General features: G+C 41.5%; 1 protein-coding gene across 23 annotated transcripts in view; it reads left to right on the top strand.

Moving 5' to 3' along the window:
• Window positions 1–23,605, top strand: part of NRCAM (neuronal cell adhesion molecule) — a 300,745-nt gene that overhangs the window by 198,454 nt on the left and 78,686 nt on the right. Inside the window, exon 1 of one of the 23 annotated variants that reach the window (XM_033088219.1) lies at window positions 23,007–23,110. The exons of the other annotated variants lie outside the window; for them this stretch is intronic. The gene's annotated coding sequence lies outside the window, so the exon portion shown is untranslated. Of the gene's footprint in view, window positions 1–23,006; window positions 23,111–23,605 lie in introns of those variants that run through there. 23 annotated transcript variants of the gene reach the window in all.

Genomic DNA, 23,605 nt, shown 5'->3' with positions numbered 1-23,605 from the left:
GGTTCCTCCTGACAGATATGTAACTGTGCCATGTTTGAGTGTGTACCTTGTAGGAGACATGTCCCTTCCTCCTTATGACATTCAGACAATCTCCCCATCACACTCTCCTACCTCTCAGTCAGATCCTTCCTCTCAGCCTGTCTGGGATAAAATTGTGACTCAAAACAGGCCTCTGTTCTCACAGAGTTTGCCATCTTCTAAAGGGCAGAGGGACACTAGCCAAATAAGCACACTACATTTGTACAATTACAAACTAAAACGACAGCTATGAAGAAAAGAGAGATGTTTAAAAAGGAGGTTGTAGACCATACACAGACAAACACAGACTCTAACGCAATGCCATGCCGAGCCAGACTGGAGCCTGAGGCAAAAGGAAAAATCAGTAATGTTGATCGCGTTTTTATTTCAATTTTTTGATATTTGGTCAGATCGGTGTTTTGCATTAATTTGTTTTCTCAAATACTACATTAAGGTATTATTTATCTTGATTACTGAATTTTTTGGTGCCCCTTCAATTTTACACCTAAGGCTGGTGCCTCACTCACCTCACCCCAGTCCCAGCCCTGCTCCAAAGCCAAACTACCTGAGTTCAAGTCCTGGTTTTGCCAATCACCAGTTGTGTGGCACTGGGCAAGTTGCTTGTGCTGTGCACCTCAGTTTGCTCATCTGTAAAGTGGGGATAATAATAGTGTGACTTATAAAGGTTGTTAGGATTAAAATAAATTAATATTTGTAAAACAGTGGAGAAGTGCCTGACACAAAGTACTGCCTGAACTTAAAACATGTAATAAAAGAAGATGCCTCTAGATTGTTTCAAGTACTGAATGAGTCGTTATGAGCTAGATCCCATATGTCTGAATTCACCAGGCTGCCATCAGTGGGTTTCTAACTCCTCAGCGTATTTGCTAAATTTGCACATACACTCTGAACTATCTCATAGCTAATGTGGTTATATATGTTAAAAATGAGGGACTTGCTCATTGCATTTCCTCTTTCCCCTGTCTTTGTTTTTTAACTCTTAAATAACCGGGAGATGGTAGGGGATTGTGTCCACCATCACCCGCAGACAATGACATCTTTTCGGCACTTTCAGACACATGGGCCACTTCAGGGGTTTGTGTTTTTTCACACTGATTTTATGCCAGCCATCTCTGCATGATTGCAGTGTTGGTTTATGTGCTTCCGATTCTTACCCTCACTTCCTAACGACGAGTTTCTTTTGTAGTCCTTTAGGACTGCGCACAAATAAACATATCAATCCATTGTCAGGGTCTCCACTTGTAAAATCCACTGCTTCTTTTCCTGTCTGTGGGGGATGTCGTAGTTTTCTGCTAGCATTTATTTCTAGTGCATTTTAAATTCCACTCATGGTGATTCTACAAAGTCTAACACGCTTCATTTTTATTCATGTAAAAGCACTTTTTTGAAGACAATATCTCACCCTTATCTCTTATGGCAAGGGTGTTATGTTTATACTTTAACAGTATAAAGAGTATACAAAAAAAAAAAAAACCCTAATTCTAAAAGTGAAGAAAGGCATTGTAAATTAACTTTACTTATTCAAGATATTCACATGAAAATGTCTAAATACAAGTTTCAATTTTTTAAATAACTGATGTGCACTAATTTATTTCATAAGACTGGGGCAACTGTGTGAGATAAGCAGGAATTATCTGTACAGAATTCTGGTTACGGGTAATATTTTTGCTAAAGTAGATTCTATGTATGAACATAATAAGTGCCCTTGGGAAATAATGTTATGCCATGGAAGAAACGAGCTTTGTCTCCGAGTGAATAAATGGATTCTTTCCTATTTTACCCTCAAGCTTTGAATTAACAATTTGTAGGAAGAGGGCCACTGGATTGGAATTAGCATTTTCCTTTGATGAACTCTGTTCATATTCTGTCTTAGATTATACGTTCATGTAAGTATCTTTCTGTCTCTTACAAAGAACTCAAATAAGCCAAATTTTAAATGCAGTGCTCCAATTCAAATAATAAATCATTAAGAAATGAAAATGTTTCCCTTTAAGGGTGATGTTTTGTAGTCACACTTATTACAACTTGGTTAAATTTAGAGCATTTGTAGTAAAACCCTAAATGACTTTTTAAAGTAGAATGACTTTATATAGATAAATGTGACCAAAAGTCATTATTTACATTTACATTCTCTCTGGAAGCCATGGGATTCTCAGGACCCACGAGCCTTGCCTGAAAGCATGAGGTTGCCTGTTGAAAGAGTATTGCTATATTGCCTGGCCACACAATGTGCCTTTTTGCCACAGTAAGCAGCAGCAAAATTAAAGGATTGCTGGGTGAAAATTTTCCACGGGTCCCTGGCACATCTTATAAGTAGAGGCACTGGTTACCCTTTGTTGCAGACTCTCTTTTTGATGATGTTTGTATAGTGAACAGCCAGCCTCAAAAGGCAAAGAAAAAGTTTCCCTTTAGAGCAAAGGATGGGCATGCTTACTGCCCATTATAAAAGATTTGGGTTCCCTAAGCTTGGAGTTCCTCTTGCGTAATTCATTCTGCTATGTGCATAAGTATCACCTGGCCCTCTTTAACACCCTGTAAAAATTGGAACCTTAGGAACCAGGGTAAGAAAATACTGATACTCTGGATACTCTGGCGATTGCTATTGCTGTATGTTATTAAGTTGTGTCTTTGGCCCAGAAGTCTTGTGTCCTCTACAGGCATCTATAAAACTGTAGCAAGCTAACTTGTTAGCTTGTGAATGACGTAAAATCTCAAATCCTTTACACTTAGTGACAGGAATGACCATTAAAAGACAGATAAAGATGATAGCCTTTTTAATTCTCTCTGTATGTGATCCAAAGTGGATGATGGTGGGTTTAGAGATAGCATGGCCTGACGTGTAGTATATGGATAGAGCACTGCATAGAATAGCAGGGCATCCAATTCGAAGGTGTGTGAGTTGCAGAGAATAACTGGTATTTCTCAAAAAGTATAGGAGATTGTCTTGTCATGAAGACTTTGTGCACCTAGCGACAAGAAGGATGCTGGAAATGATTTGGACTTTGTCACTTTTGGCTCAGATTCTCAAGAAAAACATTATCTAAATTTACCTAGAGAGCAGGCCTGTGCAGTGACTGCTTCCTCGTGAAGATAGTGGCTCGCCGTAATCCTCATACCATAACAAGAGCTCATTTCAGCCATCATGCCCAGGCCTCACCCTGCCAGGATGCCAAAGTCTACATTGTAATGAGTGAAGTGATACCAACACTTCATCAAATCCGCTTTCCTACTGTGGACACGCCTTTAAGAAATGGTCCTGCTAGACTAGACGGAATGTCTTATACTTCGCTCAAAATGCTTAGGTTGAGACCACACCATCCTGAATAGGGGAGCCAGCAGGTAGCCTTTCTGTTACCTGTTAACTCACCAGAAAGAATGCTAAAGGATTTTTACATTCCATTCAGATGAAGGCCCAAATTGTCAATTTCTATGTGTTTGGCATATAAAATGATGGGAGAGATAAAAGGACTTCACCTAATAGAGATAATAATAAAAAAGTAAGAGGAGTCTTCATCACTTTGTTCTTCACAAACAGCCAAAGAAGTTTTTTTCTTCATTATTAATTGAGGTTGGCCAACATGTGGCACTGGTGCTGCCACGACCCTACCCCACCCCCGCCACTGCCAATTGGCTCACGATGGCCTGGGAGTCTAAACCTATTTGCTTCCTCTCCATTAGTGCTTATGATGATTCAATAAGTTTGAGAATCATAAAGCTCCATTAAAAACAAGGATGTGGAGAAACCTTACAAAGAACACTGTGAAATGGCACTTCTAATACATAAGAGAAAATATTTTAAAACGCATGCAAGATGTTAAGAATTGAAAATGGGAAATTTCAAGAAAAACAATGAAAACCAGATTACATATATGAGAAAGGAATATTTCAAATGATTTAAACAATTCAGAACTATCCAAAATGCTGAATATTATTCTAGCACTCTCATGACTACTGTTTTTGTCATTCATCAGTTTTCTTCTCTAACAGGTAGGCTTTAACTGGCTGCTAAACATCAGTGGTGTAATTTAGGGTAAAAGATATTGCAAATAAGAAAGGCATGATTTAAAGAGAACTTCTCTGATCAGAGTACAAATGCGCCAGTTGACTCTTGAAGAATCGCATAGTTTTTTGTGAACTCTGCTAAGCATCTGTGAAACTTTATGTTAAGAAGACTTTATTTGTTAATTATAATACCTAACTCAGAGAACTTCTGTGAAGATCAAATAAAGTCATGTGTGCAAATTTTTAGCACAGACAGAACCTCGCACATAGTAAATGATCAGTAAGTGTTCACTATTATTATAGGGAAGGAACAATTCCCTTTCAACGCTTTCAACGTGAGCGCTTTCAACGTGGAGTTTCCAGAAGGAAGCCAAATTCTGCTGTGTAATTTGGAAAATATAAAATAGAGGTCAGGTGTGAACCCGTTTCCTAGGAAGTGATGGGGAAAGATAAGGAGGACTCTATCCACTTGCTAAACTGGATCAAATTGGGATAGGTCTCAACAGAGATGTGCTATGACATTATCTGTGTCTCCCAGAAGGACACTGGGATCCACCCACAAGGTCACCTGCCAGGACACTGACTCGAGGGAGAGGACATGGGTGAGCCCTTCCACCAGGGGCAGCGACACCCCATTACTTCTGTCAGGTTGACTGCAAGATCCAGAAAAACTGTGCAAAACACTAGAGTTCAATAGATGATAAAGGAAGGGATAATCAGGAGTGTGCCATGGGGAGTGTCACACTTAGAAAGGTTTACTTTCAAATGCAGCTATATCCCCTGAAGCCCTGTGTGAGCCTTGGCTGCTACACATTCAGCTCTGAACATCTTTCAGAAGGTGGGTCTGAAATGGACCATCAGTTGTTGGAGGTTACACAGGTGCCACCATTGACCCGGAAGTACCTGATGAAGCTTCAGGCCCAGGTGTCTCAGTCTCTCTCAAGCAAATGTAAGGTCGACGTTCACTACCTGTCTGATAGGAGATCCCCATTGTTTATCTGCTGTTGGAGAGTAGAAGAGGTGTTGAGATCATTGCTTTTTCATTATACCTTGCCTGGAGAGAGAGAGGATAACTTTTCTTCCCCCACAAAAGCCATAGAATTAGAAACCTAGAAACTGAATGATGACTTGGTGCAATTAATCAGAGTGGAAACAGACTCTAATTTCTGATTAAGAGAAGACATCCCAGGGAAAGAGAGTTACACTTGTTTATTACAGGAACAGAGAAGGGGCCTTTGTTTTTCATCCTAACTCAGGAGAAGACCATAAGAAACAATGGGTTGCCATTAGGAGGCTAATAAATACAGCCACTGTATAAACAGTTGATGCCAGTTAGTTAAATGTGGCGTCATTCAATGTGGAGCTTGAATATGTCTCAGAAATAACAGTTTGTTACAGCGGCTGGACCATTTTTGGAGCGATCATTTCAAGTAAAGCTAGAAGAATCATCCTGGTTTAGGTGACACCTAATGACCTTAAGATCCTTGTGATTGTTCCAAGAGCCCCACTTGTGCATTATCTTTTTCAATTAAACCAAAAAACGTGTAACTCTGCTTGCAGGGAATATAGGCATAATCGGAAATGAAATCATACAGCATTAAATACGTCTTCCTAGATAAATGAAAAAAGAGCTTTACACAGGAAGAAGCAAAGAAGATGCTAAGCCATATTATATTTTTATATACATAGCATTAAATGGAGCAGTGGTATTACGGTATGTCTTAGAAACAGCAGGCAATGCAATAGGGAAAGACTGCATCAGGGAAGACCTGCATGGATCATAAGGTAAATAAAGTTCAGGAACTCTGTGGACTGCGGGGCTGGTATGAGGCCTGGCCCAGGTCACTTTCAGCTGTCTAACATGTGTTCCTCACTGATGGCACCCAGCCAGCATGAACAGGAGCTTTTCTGATTAAGTCATCCCATCAGCCGTGAGCCAAGCTCTGCAGAGTGGGTCATTCATGGGGATGAATGACTTCTGGTTCCCTACGTGGTTTCTGTGTGACAGTTGTGCTCGTGGCAGGGGTAAGGGCTTCCGAGAAACACTCCATGATTTGAGGCAATTACGCAGCCTGGTTCATGGTTGGGAATTGCTAGCACCTGCCAGATGGTGCTGGCAGGAAGTGGGCACTCGGCAAGCCTGTGCCAGCATTGCCTGCGGAAGAAGCTCAGAGTCAGGGCACTGAAATGAACTACAGGCAGCTCCTCTGCCCCTTTGCACCTGTTAGTGAAGAGGCCAGACTGTTGTGTCCTTCGTGCACACAGTTTCTTTCCTTCTAACCTTTGGAGTTAGTGCTTTCTCATCCCCGCAATGGGGGAGAACGGACATTAGTTCTCATTTCCACCAAAAACTAAAAAAGGAAAGGAAAGGAATAGAATTGTCTCTGAACCTGTTTCCTCATGGTATAAAGAGTATAATAAGGAAACTGACACAAGGCTGGGCACACAAATGCTCATGGAGTAGCTCTTCCCGTTTTCCCCATTAGCCTTGGGAAGAAGAGACAGACCATTGCAGTTCAGGAGTCCTCGTGTGGGGTGTGGTTACTCCAACGGGCCAGTCATGGCTGTTGTACTCCTGGAGCATGAATCCAGGATATGAGACTTTGCAAGTCCTATCTAAGACTGCACCCGCTTATCTTAACCTATGGTCTCTCCAAAACTGAGCCAGAGACCAAAACTTGTGCATAGGTAGTTTGTTTGGAAGTACCATCTCAGGGAATGGAAATGCAGGACAGGGGAGTGACACGGAGAAAGGGGGAAAACCAACACAAAGATGCACAGGCTTCATCCCCACAGGACCTGTGGGGGGCTTCAGAAATGCATCTCAGAGCTTTCTGTCAAGGGATAAAAACGGGATGCATTTATTCACTGGCCCTCATTGGTCAAGATTGGCCCCACAGCACTTACTCCCCAGCCCTGCTGGGCTGTGCCTGCCCCAGTGCACAGTGGATTCCTGGATTGTTGAGCCACAGAGTACAGCTGCCCAGGACAGGAAGCAAGCAATCCCTTATGAGGGACGAAGTGAGGCTGGTATCCAGGTGCACCCGTGCAGAGCTGCTGAAAGCCTGCGGGGGAACAGGCCCCTAACAGCTGTGGCTGAAGTACAAGGAGCAACTGAGGGTTTGGGTGCCAAAAAGGGTGACTACACCAGCTCTCATGGGAATGCCTTTTTTGTCCTCCTGCCTAGCTGGAAGGTGCTGAAAGAAATAATCTCTTGGAGTGTCTTTGGCCTTTCAAGTCTATGATTCTTGAAGATGAAAAAATAACTTGCTGAAAATGTCTTGATTAATAGAATGTGAATGGACATGACACATCACAGCAATCGCATTTATTCTCCAGAAGACATCTGCTAGCTATAGACAGGGATGGCGCAAAACAGAGTTGACCCAGTGTCTACCTAGCACCTCAGTAGGCTGTTGTGACATACACCAAAAACGAATCAGTGCTCTGGCTCTGGAGAAAATCTGGTGACAAGCCAACTTTATTGATGGTTAGTTCCGTGACCATTATCTGGGCCTCAAGTGGTTTTTATGATTTAGAAAATCTTATTAAAGGTGAAACTTTGGAAGGCTGGTTTTATTAACCTGAGATTTAAGGAGAGGACATGGAGGATCTTTCAAAGTAAACTCGACTCCAGGCAAAACGATGAAGTAGGTTAGGTTTGCTTTCAGCCCCTGTCTACCCGCCAGTCCCCCTAAGATCGCCACGCACTTCCCCTGCACTGCACTCACCCTTTGGGAACTAGCACCCACAGGAGCTCAGAGGCCTCTGTGCTGTCAGCCAGAGGACGTTTACTGATGCTCACTCACCATGTACCTAGAATGCTGCCGGGAATCAAGTGTGGGAACAGCGCACGTTGTAAATCTGCCCCAGATGTCTTATCCTCTGGGGTCTAAGTCCTGCCCACGATGACTAGATCATTTGAAAGATAAATTTATATACATCGTGCCTGGCATCTTTTATGCTTCACTTAGAGCCTCCTGGCCTCCTCGACTCTTGTGGGCTCTGCATGGGCTCTGACCAACTTTGCACCAATATACTTCTCATCTCCAACTCAAGGCTTCTGCGAGGATCCACTGGGTACCCATGCCATGGAACGTACCATCCGGAGATGACCACGCGGAGCCTGAATAAATTCTCCCTCCTTTGCCCACTTCATCCTAGGGCTGGTCTGAGCGGCAGTGTATACAGCTTTGAGGGGGTGGCCTATGCATTGAACACAGTCGTTCTCAGCAGCTCAGTGTACTTTCCATATAAGCATTCCTTTCTTCTCAGCTTCTTTCCCCTTGTACCTCGTTCCTCTCTGAGACTGTATTCCCTGATGAAACAATAGGTCATTCATTCCTTCAACAAATGTTTGTAAGCTACATACTGTGTGCCAGATGCTGCCCAAGGTACTGCAAGTACAGAAAGATTTTATATTCAGTGACTTCTCTGGCATCAGATACTTTTCCAGGTGCCCTATTGTTTAATTCTTTTCTAGGAGGCCAACAAATCCTGGCTACTTGGTATAGAACTGGGCTTGCCTCAACAGGTTAGGGACCCAGAGTGGCCAGAAACCAATGTAATCCTACAGAAGAGCACAATGAGAGGCGGAGGAGGGAAGCCAGGGGCAGAGTGAGCATTTAGAGCAGGACAGAACTGCTGGGTCATAGGGAGTTCCATTTCCAGTTTCTTGAGGAAACTCCATACTAATTTCCATAGTGGCTGCACCAATCTGCCATCCTGCTAATAGTGCACCTGGATTCCTGTTTCTCTACATCCTCACCAGCACTTGTTTGTTGATTTATTGATGATAGCCATTCTGGCTGGAGTGAGGTGGTATCTTATTATGGTCTCTATTTACATTTCTCTAATGATTAGTGACGTGGAGCACTTTTTTATATGTCTGTTGGCCATCTGTATGTACTCTTTGGAGAAATGTCTCTTCATGTCCTCTGCCCATTTCTTAATTGGGTTGTTTGGGGTTTTTTTTGGTGATGAGTTGTATGATTTTTTATAAATTTTGGATATTAACCCCTTGTCAGAGGTATCATTGGCAAATATCTTGCAATTCCACTCTTGGGTATCTATCCACAGAAATCCAAAACACTAATTCAAAAAAATATATGTACCCCTATGTTTTTTACAGCGCTATTCACAATAGCCAAGACATGGAAGCAACCGAAATGCCCATCGGTAGACGACTGCATTAAGAAACTGTAGAACATGTATACAATGCAGTATTACTCGGCCATAAAGAAGAATGAAATCTTACCATTTGCAATGATATAGATGAACCTAGAGAATATTATGCTAAGTGAAATAAGTCAGAAGGAGAAAGACAAATACCACATACCTCACTTATATGTGGAATCTAAAGAACAGAATAAATGAGCAAACTGGAAAAAAAAAAAAAAGAGCAAGATAGGGCTGCCAGTCGATTGGGAAGACTCACAGCAGAGAAGGGGCAGATGGTGATAAAAATGTCAGTAGTCAGGGAGGTCAAGAACTGGATTAGGAGGATTAGGAATGGGTTGAGAAATTGAGTAAGAGGTAAAACAAGGCAGAGCCATCAGGACCAGCATATCAGGAGCTCCTTCTTCATGGCTCTGGAGCCTCCAGACAATTAAAAGATTAAACAAACAAACGAAAAAAAAGCTTTTTAATCAATTATTCAATATCTCACTTAGCAAACTCTTACTTCAGAAAGCCCACAGTTCATTGAGAAAATAAAGAATCCACAATGTAAACATGAACCATGAACCAATAAGTGCTCTTATAGAAGTACCTCTGAGTCTTTAGGAGAAGGTTTAGCAAAGGCGTTTTTCTCTAGACCTGCTCTGTCCAGCGGAACTTCCTGCAATGATGGAGATGAGTTCTGCTCTGCACTGTCCAACACAGCAGCCCCCGGCCAGCCACATGCGGACATTGGGTACTTGAAATGTTGTCAGTGTGACTGAGGAACTGAATTTTCAATTGTAGTTAATTTTAAGTAATTTAAATCTAAATAGCCACATGTGAGATTTAGGACTCAGTTCCAAAGGATAATCCATTAGCCGACTGTCCAGGAATGAGGAGGCATTATCCAGGCCACGAGGAGAGTGCGGATCAAGTAGAGTGGGAAAAGTGTTGCGGCCAGAGGGAACAGCAGTGGAAGGCATGGAGGTCAGTGCGTCTGCTTATTAGGCTTGTGACAGAACAAGTGACAAGAAAAGAGGCTGGAAAGATATGCACACGCCTTGTCACATCTACTAAGTCACTGCTTACTGGGTGCACTAAGCTCCTGGCATTTTGCTGTTTGCATGACATATTTATCTCACTTATCCTTCTACAGCCCTGGAGCTAGGTGAATTAGCCCCATTTTACTGGTGAGGAGACTGAGGCACAGAGAGGTGATTTAACATAACCAATGCAACACGGTTTCTAAGTGGCAAAGCTGGGATTTGAAGGAGAGTCTGACTTCACAGCCCATCTTCTTTCCACTTCATCACTTGACCCCACTTGTGTGTGCCACATGGAGAGTTTGGGCTGTTCGTCATTACTGGCAAGACTGTTTTGAATTGGCGTTTTTCCTAAGCAGACCTGATATAAAAAGGAGACAAAGGAGCTGAAAGAACTGGCCAGAAAACGGAAGCATGGCCCATGGGACCCAGGCTGGAAAGAGAAGGAAGTAACGATAAGAGAGGCCAAAGAACAGGGATAGTGGAAATAATTAAGAGACGAACTGCAGGCAGGGGACATTGTGGTCAGAGATGATTACGGCCATTTTAGCGGCTTTCAGCCAAAGGACTACCTTGGTTGTTTTCAGTCCTGGAGCTGAGGGTGTTCACCGGTGGAGAAAGCCTTTGGCAGAGTTCCCATCCAGAACACACACAACCTCCTCCTTCTCTAACAGGCTGCGGCCCAGGCTCCTCCTCTGTGTAAGGAAGTGGATTTCTCAGAAACTGAGCCTGAGTTTGAGAAGTTATAGTTTTTTTAATCTCTACTTTTGGTGCCTTATTTTCACTTCGAGAGCTAGAAATAAATAGTGTTGACTTTCACACTGAGAAAGACAAATACCATATGATCTCACTTATATATATGGAATCTAAAGAACAGAGTACACAAGCAAACAGAATAGAAATAGACTCATAGATACAGAGAACATAATGATGGTTGCTAGATGGGAGGGGGTGCATATGGGTGAGAACATGAAGGGATTAGGAAGTACAAATTGGTAGTTACAAAATTGTCACAGGGATGTCAAGTACACCATGGGGAATATAATCAATAATGCTGTAAAGACAATGCAAGGTATCAGATGAATATTGGACTTGTTGGGGTGATCACTTCACAGATTATATGAATCCTAACCACCGCACTGTACACCTGAAACTAATATAAAATAATATTGAATGTCAACTGTAATTAAATATACAGAGGGTGCCAAAAAAATGTATACACATTTTAAGAAAAGACTGTATTAAAATTGTAACACTCAATATATACTGACAACAAAAGATAAATACAAGTCATGTGTATATATTTTTTGGCACCCCCGATATATATGTATTCAAGGGATGTAAAGTACAGCACAGGGAGTATAGGCAATGGTATGGTGACAGTTACATACGGTGTCAGAGGGGTAGTAGACTTGTTGGGGTTATCACTTTGTGAGGGTGTAAATGTCTAATCACTATGTTGTTTTGTACACCCAAAACTAATACCATGTTTCCCCGAAAATAAGACCTAGCCTGACAATCAGCTCTATGGGTCTTTTGGAGCATAATGCATCTTAAATAAAGTAATAATATATAATATAATATAATATAATATAATATAATATAATATAATATAATACCGGGTCTTATATTAATTTTTGCTCCAAAAGACGCATTAGAGATGAATGTCCAGCTAGGTCCTATTTTTGAGGAAACTGGGTAAAAACAAATAGCACTGACTTTTTTCAATGTCTGTAATCCTCAGCACACTAAGCGGCGTGGAAACCGAGAGTTAGGTGCTGGGAGGTGAGGAAAGGGGCGTACCCAGAGCCTCTGCCTGACTGACTTACGTTTTAAGATCTCATATGCCTTAGTGAGGTTACATGTATTTTGTTTATTTGAAATCAAAATTATGTAGAAGTGAGTCTTAATATGTCATAAAAATCATTGTGAGAAATAATGAAAATTGTCCGGAAACTCTTATTAAGGAAACTGATTTGCATGTAGATAGTGATGAAAAATGTTTTCATGAAAATTACAAGGTAGCTTATTTTCATTGGCATTACCTATTTTAATAGAATAGCACCTATCTCTACATTTCTCCTCTTAAAATGACTTTTCAATAATTCAGTTAGACTCATAAACTAATACATTGTTTGCTGTTCTCTCAGTATTGCTTAGTTTTCTTTATTCAGGAACGATATATTTAACTTGTGCCAGGACTAGAGTCAGTGTTATATATGAGAACACACAGCAGGGGAAATAAAGCCACAAGTGTATCCTCTGAAATGCGCACAGATTTGGAAAACACAGAGGTTCAAGTTATTTTCCTTGTTTGTAGCTTTATTGAGGTATAATTTACATACCGAAAAATGTATTCATTTTCAGTGGTTTGATGGATTTTAGTAAATGTAGACAGCCGTGCAAACTTCACCTCAATCTAGTTTTAGAACACTATCGTCACCTGAAAAAATTACTTCCTGCCTGCTTCTAGTCACTCCCATTTCCCAACTCCAGCCCTAGGCAGTCACTGATCTGTTTCTGATTCTGTAGTTTCACCTTTCTAGAAGATTCATATAAATGGAATCATATACAGTTAACCCTTGAACAACATGGGTTTCAATTGCGTGGATCCACTTATATGGGGATTTTTTTCAATAAATATAGTTGGCCCTCCATATCCCACAGGTGTCGCATCCGTGGATTCAGCCTACTGGGGATAGGAAACATTTTTGATCCGCGGTAGGAAATCCGTGGATTTGGAGGGCCAACTGTGTTGCATTGTTCTGTGTCATTTATATCAGGGACTTGAGCATCCACAGATTTTGATACCTGTGGGGTTCCTGGAACCAATCCCCGCTGAGAGATGACTGTAGTTAAGTTTCACGGGCATCAAGTTATACACAGATTTTCGACTATACGGGGGTCAGTGCCACTAACCCAGGCATTATTCAAGGGTCAACTGTATATAGTCTTTTGTAGCTAGCTGCCTTTTTTCACGCATAATTTTGAGTTTTTACCCATGTTGTTGCACATATCAGTAGTTCTTTCTTGATTGTTGCTGAATAGTGTTCCATTATATGAATATGCCTCATTTTTCTTTTCACAAGTTGATGGACACTGGATTTTTTCCAATTTTGATTAGTATAAAAATGCTGCTGTGTACATTTGCATACAACTCTTTGTGGATATATGTTTTGTTACTCTTAGGTAAATATTTAGGAGTGGAATTACTGTGTTGTATAGTAAGTGTATGTTTAGCTTAAGAAATTGGCCAAGCTGTTTTCCAAATTACTATACCTTTTTACATTCCCATAGCAATGTATAAGAATTCCAGTTTCTCCACGTACTCACCAACACTTGACATGATCATTTCTTTTGAATATAGCTATTCAAATGGGTGTGTGGTAGTATCTCATTGTGGTTTTAATTTGTATTTTTCTAATGATAAATTATATCGAGCATCTTTTATGTGTTTATTAGTGCCATATTATATGTTTCTTTTGGAAAGTATCTATTCAAATCTTTTGCCCATTTTTTTCCTTGAGTTGTATGTCTTCCTTATTTTTGAGTTGTAAGAGTTTTCTTTATATGTTGTGGATACAAGTCTTTTATTAGCTATATGATTTGTAAATATGTTTTTCCTAGTTTTGTGGCTGTCTGTATTTTCTTCTTTCTTTCTTTCTTTCTTTCTCTTTCTTTCTTTCTTTCTTCTTTCTTTCTTTCTTTCTTTCTTTCTTTCCTTCTTTCTTTTTGCTTCCTGATACTTTCTTTTTTTTCCTTTAGAAATCACTTCTCTTTTCTGTCTCACCTCTTTTTTTTAAATAAAATTTATTGGGGTGACAATGCTTCGTAAAATTACATAGGTTTCAGGTGTACAATTCTGTAATACATCATCTATATATCACATTGTGTGTTCACCACCCAGAGTCAGTTCTCTTTCCATCACCATATATTTGACCCCTTTTACCCTCTTCTATCACCCCTTCCCCCTTACAGATAATGGTTCAGTCTTTTTCTTTTTTTATCATTAGTTTCAGGTGTACAAAACAACATAGTGATTAGACATTTACACAGCTCACAAAGTGATAACTCCAACAAATCTACTACCCATCTGACAGCATACATAGCTATCATACTACCATAGACTGTAATGCAGTATTTTATATCCCATGACTATATATATATATTTTTTAATTATAGTTGCCATTCAATATTATATTAGTTTCAGGTGTACTGCGCAGTGGTTAGGCATTTGTATGATTTAGGAAGTGATCCCCTCAATTTAAGTCTACTACCCATGTGACACCATACATAGTTTTCCATTATTGACTATATTCCCCATACTGTATTTCTCTTTCCCATAACTCTTTTGTAATTACCAATTTGTACTTCCTAATCCTTTCACCTTTCTCACTCATTCCCCCAACCCCCGCCCATCTAGCAACCATCAGTTTGCTGTCTATTTCTATGAGTCTGTTTTTGTTTTGTTTATTCTATTCTTTAGATTCCACATATAAGTGAGTTCATATGGTATTTGTCTTTCTCAGTCTGACTTATTTCACTTAGCATAATATCCTCTAAGTCCATCCATGTTGTTGCAATGTTAAGATTTTGTTCTTTTTTATGACAGAGTATTATTCCATTGTGTAAACGTACCACAATTTCTTTATCCAGACGTCTATTGACGGGCATTTCAGTTGTTTCCATATCTTGGCTATTGTGAATAGTGCTGCAGTAAACATAGGGATGCAAATATTTTTCTGAATTAGTGTTTTGGATTTCTTTGGATAAATACCAGGAGTGGAATTTCTGGGTCATAAGGTAGTTCTATTTTTAAATTTCTGAGGAACCTCCATACTGTTTTATATAGTCGCTACACTAATTTGCAATCCCACCAATAATGCAGAAGGGTTCCTGTTTCTGCACATCCTCACCAACACTTGTTCTTTATTGATTTATTGCTGACAGCCGTTCTGACAGGAGTGAGGTTTGTGTCTCATTGTGGTTTTTATTTGCATTTCTCTGATAATCAGTGAAGTTGAGCATCTTTTCACATGTCTATTGGCCATGGTTTCCTCTTTGGAGAAATGTCTGTTCAGGTCCTCTGCCCATTTTTTAATTGGATTATTTTTTGTATTGGTGTTGAGTTAGTTGTATGAGTTTTTAATAAACATTTGATATTAACCCCTTATTAGGTGTATCATTGGAAAATATCTTCTCCCATTCAGCAGATGTCTTTTCGTTTCATTGATGGTTTCCTTTGCTGTGAAAAAACTTTTTAGTTTGATGTAGTCCCATTTGTTTATTTCATTTTCTTATTGGTAACTTTTTAACAACAAATGGTTTTAATTTTGATTATGTTCAATTTTTCTTTTTTTTCTTTTATGGATCATATTTATGGTATCATATGTAAAAAAATCTACCTAATGCAAGGTCACAAAGCTATTTTCTTTCACGTGGATGCCTCAACAATGGCCCTGCAGTCTCTGTTAGTTTTACGGTTTCGTAGTTGTGGTAATATAGGGGTCAGAGGCCCAGTGTACTGTCGTCATTTGAAATAATTATGACTTGGCCCCAGAAGTTGTATATCATCCATTCTGCTGAGCACTATACTCAAAAAATTTTCCTCTGGCCTGTTTGCCGTCCATCTCCTCTCTGTCCACCCCTAGCCTCAGGAGTCATTGATCTGTACATAATTGATTCTCAGATTATTGAATTAAAGTTCATTGAATCCTCTAAGATTCCATGCACATTTTGCTCTTTGTGTGAGAAGATAGCGCTCTTGATGCTCCTTTTGAAAGCAAAGTTAGCTCACCATACCCAGCTTAGGACTTTGAAACTCATCTAATATCATGATAAAGACAGAACTCAATAACACAGTGTTTAAAATCACTCATAGCCTGCCAGCAACTTGTCATTTCTGCTCCATTCCTGCCTCCCCGCATATGTCCTTCAGCCCCATCTAGGCACTTGCCAGAAACACGCCAGACCCTCTGTGCCTCTGTGACTTTCCTCACAGCTTCCATCCTCCGCTCCCAGAGGGTTCTTGTTACTCTTCCAAGGCAGAGTTCAGATCTCACCTCCCAGAGTCTTTCCTCAGGAAGAGTTCTTCCTCGGGAACAGAACTCCTTGCATCCTACTTCCTGCTCCCATCTGCTCAGGTCTGCTGCTGGTGGGGCACTCAGCACGTTTTTATATTTGGTTCTCTAGAGCTCACTTCCCTGTCCCAAGTCGAGATCTGAGTACTTCAGGTCTCAGTATGAAGCTGAATATGTCAGCTTCACTTCTGAACCCCCTACCCCCAGAGTATCTGAAACTTAAAAGGTATGCAATGATTTTAAGTAAAATGTTTGGAACCAGTCCTACAAGGAAGTCGATCTACGTGCACTTAGACACAGCTCTCATGCTGCAGTTCTAAAGCTCCTGAGGGAAAATCGAGCACTCTCCTCTGCAAGCTCTGTCATCCAGAAGTATCCGGGCCTCGCCGCCCTCTCAGGCAGTGCGGGCTCTCTGCCACCAGTGTGAACTTTCTTCTCAATTTTGTGGCCTTGCCCTCCAGTTAGAATATTCAGCCTCCAATGTAGAGATTATTATCACTTGCTTCCGCTTCTTGAGCAAAATATCTTCCGAAATGTATACAGGATAACTTGTCTCTATTTAAACCTTTGCCCTCAATTGAAACCAAAAGCTCATCTTTCAAACATGACTTTTGTTTTCTGCTTCTTGCTTGTGTACCTGATAGTCTGTACATAAGAACTAGTTTCTTGAACTAATGAAATGTACAGAGGGAAAAACTGAGAATTGACATATCCTGCTCTTGTAACCGACTTTGATAAGAAGGCAGAAGCTACCCCTGAGCTGCTATTGAATGTTGACAGATCTGCTAGAGCGCTGAGGGTACTGAGGGCTTCCAAAAACACAGACGATTTTTTTTCTCTACAAAGCTTGTGAAGGGAGTTAGAGACCATCAACTCATGATTTATACTCTAGTGAGGGCCTAGAATACTCTTATTTTAAATTCTCAAAGGAAACAAAAGCCTAAGCTTTGAAAGCCTTCCTCAGACAGACTAACTGAACATATTTAGATGCTGTCCTGGGCCTAATGAAGCATGGCAGGAGGGCCCCGGGGTTTGCTAACTTACTCCCGAGCCCGCTGACTGGGCAGGGAGAGGACCTTTAACAGTTTCTTCCTACCCGTGCCTGAGCAGTCCCCATGCTCAAACCCAGCACCCTATAAAAGCCATATGCAGTCATTCTTTTCTGCTCTAGGAATGTCTCTGGATTCTGTCTGCCGCATCCCTTGGTCTCACACCTAATTCCTGGAGGCCTCCCTTGGGATCCTTTCTGCTATCTCTTACCTGGATTGCATTCTTTACCCAGCCCTTTCACTTCTAGACTCTGTTGATTGCTCTGCCAACGTTTTGAATTGCCTTCTCCACAAGAGTTTCCCTCTCATTTTGCCCACTGGACAGAGATCCAGCAAATTGTGCCCAGACCCAGAAACCACTGCTCAGCCTCAGCCAAGAGCCCAAGCCCACCCGTCTCTGAGGAGGGCCTGGGCTCAGACTCGCCTTACCGGCTCTCATCATGCTGCCCTGCGTTGAGACAGTAACGTATGGCTGAGACCCATTTCTCCACTGCTGCTTGCCTACCTCCATCTGGTCCAGTAATCTGCAGCCTCATGGGATTTGATGCTTAGCTCTTGTTTTCCAGTTTCTGGTCTTGGTTTTTTCCTTCAGCCGTGGCACGTCAATGGCTGCACTATCGATGGCTGCTTTCTTTGGTTTCACTTACATTTTTTAGCAGATACAGCTTCCATAATTCAAAGAGTAGGGCTGGAAGAGACCTTGGGGGTGTTCTAAGAATGAGCCCTTACCGGGTGCTCCTATGTGAATGCTGGCCTTGCCATCTTTGTGATTCCTTCCATGTGATTAAAAATGTTTTTCCTTAGGTATTTTTTTGCCGGAATTACTACAATTTCCCAACCCCCAAAAGGGATGATGATGATGATAATGGTAATAATGACGTAAGTGGAAACTTTCTTGCACCTACAACGTTTCCTTCATTGCTTCCTCTCCGTATTTCTGTATCACTTTGCTTCTTACTTCCCAACTCTTTCCAGAAAGGCACCAATATTTGTCTTTAGGAAATAAACACTCTGTTTACCCACAAAAAATTTTCCATGAAAACTCAACTGAAGAAACACACCGAGGCAGTAATGCTAGGTTTACTGTTCTTATCAACCAACTTTAATCAAAACCTCTAGGAGGCTTTTCTGTCCTGATTCTTCCAGGGAGGTGGACACTTGGACCAAGAATACTTCTTCCGGCTGGTATTCCCAACCCGCTCTTGAGTTGCCATTTTCTTTCACTTCAAAGCAATGGAATATATTCTTTCTGTGGAGTCCATTTCATAGTAATAGAAATAGAATATAATCTTGCCATAGAAAAAGTGGCTCCTGAGAAGTCAGCGTCTTCTAGCACTATGTAAAGCTTTGACGGTTAGGTTGGTTAAATCTCACATTGCAGAGAACATTCTCAGTGTTGTGTACTTAGCCTTTATAGAGAGTATGTCTCCCTGAGGAGCTGATGTTTAACTTCCTGGAAACTGAATTTATTCTGGATGCTCAGGAGAAGGATACTCTTTGGAGTAATTCTGATAAATTCTTTTGGAAGCAAATGATCACTTACTGATTTATTTTTGGATAAATGCAGTTTTCACATGGCCTGTTTAAGAAATTTCAACGCACCAGGAGCTACATATTTCATGCCTACTCCCCTATTTTGCTGATAAGTCCTTTGTAGTACAAATTGCATATCAGCAAGTGACTCAGCACTTTTCTTTATATGAATTGCCTCTAGCTGGAATAAAGGATTTCTAGTTATTTAGTATATGATAATATAACTTCCCCAGTACTGAAAACAAGTGGAAACCCAAATCTTTATGTCATGTCAGTCTCCATTTCTCATTTTAATGGTCCTGTTTTGTGATAATATAGACCCTGGATACCTTAACAAAATATATTTTGAAATATTACTGTGAAGATTATAGTAATCTCTTAATAGGACATGGCCAGAGTGATGTCCCTTGGATTTGATAAATCTGGGCCTTCTGCTTCCTCATCCCTGTGCCTAGTCCCATGTTTGGGGGAAGCCCAAGTTATAGGAAATGCGGCTGGGAGGTGACTGCTAACAAGCACACACATAGCCCTGGCTCACCATCATCATCCTTCTCTCTGACTGACCGCTGAGATGAAACCTAAGACGGCCTTCCTGTAGAGTGTCACTTCTGAAACTCTTCCAGGAAAGGCAACTTTCATGTGAACTGTGAATCAAGCACACGCTCTGTGGCACAGATAGAAGTGCTTGCTAAATATCCATAGACACCTGACATTTCCCAGACGCTTGCAGCTGGAATCATTGACTACTTCTGCTCTGTGGGTTGTGAGCAAAAGATGTGTGCATCACTTCTGGGTGGAGGCAGTTAAGAGCAGGGAGACATGAAGGCTCTGGAAGCCACATGTTGAGGTGACAGTATCATAAAATGGTGGCCACCTCTGTCACCGTGGAGCAGAGCCCCCTGCCCTCCCACACTGGACATTAGCATGGGTGAGGTATGAACTGCACTGCACAAAGCACTGAGACTTCTGGGTCAGTTTCTCACTTCAGTATAGGCTCATTCTCCTTCACCGTCTCTCTTCTCTCCAAACGCCTCCAGCCCCATTAGAGGAGCACACACTGAGATTTTGACCTATGTCCTGCATCTCCGCCCTAAATGGCTCATATCATTCAGCAAGAATAACAGTTTTGTAAATCCTGGCTTCTTATATTTGAAATGTGACTTTTTTTTTTTTTTTTTATTAAGTGACTAGCCTGCCAGGCCTTCCAAGATGCTATTATCTACTATTACATGGTGGCCATTTTCCCACATGTTGTTTACTTGACAAATGGATAAGTTATAGGCCATTTAAAATATTAATATTCTGTATGGGCTTTTTGCTGAAGTTTTTAATAAACTGTTTCTTAACCTTACATCTTTTTAGTGATATTTGTAGAATCTCAACTTACAGAAAGATACTGTCAGAGCTTCTTTCAATGATGCAACAGATATTTCAAAATATGTTACTGCCAATATCCATATTCAGAATTAAATTTCCATTTCTCAGACTTCATCTTTAGAGCACTTCCCTACTTCTCATTTTTTTTAAATTGGAACTTTTTTTGCTTTATAGTCAAAAGGAACTCAACTGGGAAGTGGGCCTTGTGATGAAGGAATAGACCTGTCCTCTAGCTTAATTTTTGTTTTTCTGCATTAGAAATAAATTGATATAATGCCTAACACTCACAATTATTTTATTGTAACAAATTTGTTGGGTGTCAGTGGGTAACTGTTTCCTTTTATTCTGAGTGTAAGTTTTACGTGAGAAATGGAACTTAAGTCTGTGCCTTTTGGCTGCACTAACATATTTACAAGGAAGTATAGCTAAAAAAAAAAAAATACATCATTTTAGAGGGAAAACCTACATCACCAGACTTCATTTAGATCATATGACAGGAATTCATTTAGAATTCCTGTGGTTCCAGCCATGCCTCTTGTAAAAAGATCTATATATTTGAATCATCAGTCCTCTAAATGTGCATTTTAGGGTCTTTCTGACTGCAAGAAATAGCCAGTCTCCATCTATATTAATTAATTGTTTCAGATATCTATGTTGTGTAACAAATCACCCCAAAAATGTGTGGTTTAAATAACAACAATTTATTATTTATCATAACTGAGGGTTTGTTAACCCTCAGATGGTTGTCATCTGGTTCTTCTGTTGCATGTGGTTTAACAAGTCACTTACTCAGTTGCCTTCAGCTGGGAGCTCAGTTGGGAGCAGAAAGTCCAAGGTGGTCTTTCATCTCCCGGGTCTCTTTCCACTGGCCTCTTCTCATTTCGTAGTTGTCGTGCGGGGTGTTATGCAGGGTCTCTTGTCCCGTTCCCCGCACCAGAACGCAGGACATGGTGAGGCAGGACAAAGGAACACCCACGGAGCCATAGATAGGGGAGCCATACCACTGTAGTCTCGCTGGAGGCTGGATTCACACGACGTGCGACCTGCTGTCTGCTTTTCTGCCAACTGACCGACTCCCCTCTCTAGCTGCAATCCGCCGTGCTAACTGCAATCCGCTCTTGCTGGCTCAGCCACCATCTTCTTGCTAGCCCCCATTTGCTGCTAGCGTAGCCACGGCAGTTATATTAGTGGCCAATGGCTCACTGGTTACAGCTGATGGCCAACTAGCCACAGCTGATGGCCAGCCAATCACAGTTGATGGCCGTTTACTACCTGAGCCAGCACCTTTCCACGTGAGGCTGAGGGCCTGGAAATTGCTCTCTGGGGCTCTGTCCCCACAGTAGTCTAGCTCAGACTTCCCACAGGAAACATTACAAGAGGATAAGCCCCAGTGTGCAACTGTTCATCATACCTCTGCTTGCATAATTCTTGCTAAAATCCTGTGGGGGACGAGCCAGGAGTGCAGTTTCCAGGCTCCTCGCCCTCACGTGAAAGGTGCTCACTCAGGTAGTAAACAGCCATCAACTGTGATTGGATGGCCATCAGCTGTGGCTAGTTGGCCGTCAGCTGTAACCAGTGAGCCATTGGCCACTAATATAACCGCCATGGCTATGCTAGCAGAAAGTGGGGGCTAGCAAGAAGATGGTGGCTGAGCCAGCAAGAGCGGATTGCAGTTAGCACAGAGGATTGCAGCTAGCAAGTGGGGTTGGTTGGCAGAGAGAAGTGGACAGCAGGTTGCAGATAGTGTGGCTCCTGCTGCCTGTGTCTCCAACCCAGTCGCCAGCGAGAATATAGTGGTATGACTCCCCTACCTATGGTTCCGTGGGTGTTCCTTTTTGGCCTCACCATGTCCTGCGTTCTTATGTGGGGACCAGAGACCCCGCATGACACCCTGCATGACAAATCCCATTGACCAAAGTATGTCACATGGCCCAGCCCAGAGTCACTGTGAGAGGGGACTACACAAGGGTCGGATGCTGGGAGGAGTGCTTCCTGTGGGCCACCAAGGTAACAGTCTACCTACGATGGTAATGAAGGCGTTTTAGAATTCACAGATAGAAGAAATACCGGAAGATGTTTCAACCACAACCACTATTCTGGTCAACCTCCTAGAGAATTGGGTATACATGTATACATATTCACTGTTTGATCTACCAAGAGTATTAGAGGCCTGGTTCTAGCACAAGAGGAGCAGATACTTGTCATCACCTGTCAGGTGTCCCACCGCTGCTGCGGTCACTCAGAGACTCTTCATTTCTGTGGATCCTGTTGCTGCCCACGGGCTTCATTCCGCTCTCGATACGTCATCTCCTCTGCTTACTCATAGTTTCTCATGCTGCTGCCTCTTTGTGATCTTTGGACTCTGTTCCTCCTCCGAACTGTTGACTCGTTTCCCTTTCTGCCTCCTATTCACCTCTCCCCCATGAGAAAGGAATTTGTTACCACTTTACTGGGCATTCTTCAGCCCTCTGAAACAGCCAAGTCATCTCACAGGCTCTGCTGCCTTTTGTGAGACACCCACCCCTGATTCTTCCAGCCTTGGTCAGGATGGTGGGGTCAATGCAGAAAAGATAGACTGTGGGCATGGCAAGCTTTCAGAGTTCGATAGTCTTCTCTCCATTCTGTTTAGCTAATTGTGATTGGATTTGGAGGGGAGTGAGGAAGGCTTCCTGTGAAAAGCACAATCCCCTTTCTTTCTTATTCCACCCTTCTTTTCCAATTAGCTCTCTCACTCCTGAAGTTGATGCTGGCAACTGTCGTCAGATAACTAGCTGTACAACTGTGGAACAGGTGCCATCCTTGGTCAGGGTCACTGTTAGTCTCACACGTAAGTACTTTCGTTAAGCAAGCTTTATCCTTTGTCTTAGATCTCTCAATTATGTCACTGTCCTGCTATTTCCTTTCTTGTAATTGCTATGCTTAATAAAGGAGGTGTGAAAAAGCTAGTATCCAAATAATTTCACATGTTGCAAATAATTAGATTTCATTGAAAGATGTGGGTATTTTTGATGGTCTAACACCAATGTCAAAAGGCTTTAAATTTTTTCTAATCAAAGAGGTCCTTAAACATTGTTTTACATCTTTTTTGAAAAAAATTGAAGTTTATTGGGGTGACAATTGTTAGTAAAGTTACATAGATTTCAGGTGTACAATTCTGTAATACATTATCGATGTCTCACATTGTGTGTTCACCACCCAGAATCAGTTCTCTTTCCATCACCATGTATTAGACCCCATTTACTCTCTTCTACAGACTTCTTCCCCCTAACCCTCTGGTAACCCTCAACTATTGTCTATGTCTATGAATTTTTGTTCCTTCATT

This window comes from Rhinolophus ferrumequinum, chromosome 20, assembly GCF_004115265.2.
Source record: "Rhinolophus ferrumequinum isolate MPI-CBG mRhiFer1 chromosome 20, mRhiFer1_v1.p, whole genome shotgun sequence".
NCBI classification, from domain to species: domain Eukaryota; kingdom Metazoa; phylum Chordata; class Mammalia; order Chiroptera; family Rhinolophidae; genus Rhinolophus; species Rhinolophus ferrumequinum.
Note: the sequence above shows the minus strand (reverse complement) of the source record. Positions and strands in the feature narration are given on the sequence as shown.